Source organism: Amphimedon queenslandica, unplaced genomic scaffold (assembly GCF_000090795.2).
Source record: "Amphimedon queenslandica unplaced genomic scaffold, v1.1 AMPQUscaffold_11281, whole genome shotgun sequence".
NCBI classification, from domain to species: Eukaryota; Metazoa; Porifera; class Demospongiae; order Haplosclerida; family Niphatidae; genus Amphimedon; species Amphimedon queenslandica.
The window spans coordinates 7,508-8,831 of NW_003548476.1; the positions used below are offsets into that span (position 1 = coordinate 7,508).

At 35.2% G+C, this 1,324-nt stretch overlaps 1 long non-coding RNA gene across 1 annotated transcript; it reads right to left on the reverse strand.

Moving 5' to 3' along the window:
- Nucleotides 1-925: 925 nt before the first annotated feature.
- On the reverse strand, nt 926-1,078 carry LOC109589473 (uncharacterized). The gene is made up of 2 exons (XR_002188717.1): nt 1,044-1,078; nt 926-998 (listed from the first exon to the last, which is right to left on the reverse strand). It is a non-coding gene; the product is annotated as an uncharacterized LOC109589473 (long non-coding RNA).
- Between the last annotated feature and the right edge of the window lie 246 nt (nt 1,079-1,324).

The window sequence follows — 1,324 nt, forward strand, 5'->3', positions numbered from 1 at the left end:
TGTTTCATTAGGCCTACAGTTGATCCATTATTACACTAAATGATGAGTAAAATTTACTTAAATTACCTTATGTCTACTTAATTTTTCTGCAAATATACCTTCCACACATTATGAGCAAAGTCTTCTCAACTAACGTCTTGAATGGTGTATGCCTATCTGGTCTTCCAATGTCAAAGATATGTCGCTCAATCGTATGTGGTCTTTTGACATTTTTGTTACATGAATGTCACTTTTAGAACAGTATTAGTATATACCAGTCTTACTCAATCCATAACTGCTATATTGATTGTCATTCTGAAGGTTGTAGTACCAAAATGAATCCTTTTTGGGAGATAAGTGAGTAGATGACGCTTGAAAGACTCCATCCAAAATGTATCCAGACACTGTAAAACATTATAAGTAATGTAGTCTAAAGGCACTTACCAAACAGTAAGTATGATTCAGCATTTACATATATCAAGGTTTGCTTTAACTTCATAGTGTGTGCTTCGACTGCATTGGGGTCAATTATTAGCTTGTTTGATGGTGCATACCCAGGATGTCTACAGCTGGAGGACTGATTAACAGTTGGAGTGATTACCGTATCACATACATTCATATATGAACATACTAGTACTGAAAATATCTAACTTGATAATGATCAACAATATTTGGTACTGAGTGTTGCAGATTCTCTGGAGGCTTATTGCAGTTATTCATACTGTAGTACAGATGTGTCTTCGTACTCTTTCTTATGATACATGTAATCATATCATTTTCCATTGCCCCTTACTCTTACCTGACAGTTCTGGATACCAAGTTATACCTGCCCTTTTCTTTGCTCTTGCTTCTACAGATGTCATTGCTTTCGCTACATTCTTAGTCCTTACAAGCATATAGAAAGAAAAAAGTACAAAAAGCTACTTACCATGCCATGAGTTTTTTTAGCTTTAACTCTTCAACAATATATGATGTTACAGGCGGTGAATTGTCATGAGCTACCTCTGTAACATTCAATCCTTTTTTCAGATTTGATTAAACAATTCATTCACTTCTTTCAGTACCTTTTGATATTACTAATGGCAATACATCCTTAGTATGGGCAAGCTCCCTTGTCTGTGTTCAAGTGTGTTCCTTTCTGGAAATTGTCACACAGCCTACAATCTGTGGATACTGAAAAATGAATGTACAAAGTGAAGTAAAATACATTACAAATACAAGTACCTTCCAGAAAGACACGGCATAGTTGTATGGTAGGCATTAGCACTTCAGTTATGCCTAGCATCAGTGAAGACCCACTACAATGAATTTAACAATTTACTGTTATGAATATACTACTGTACCT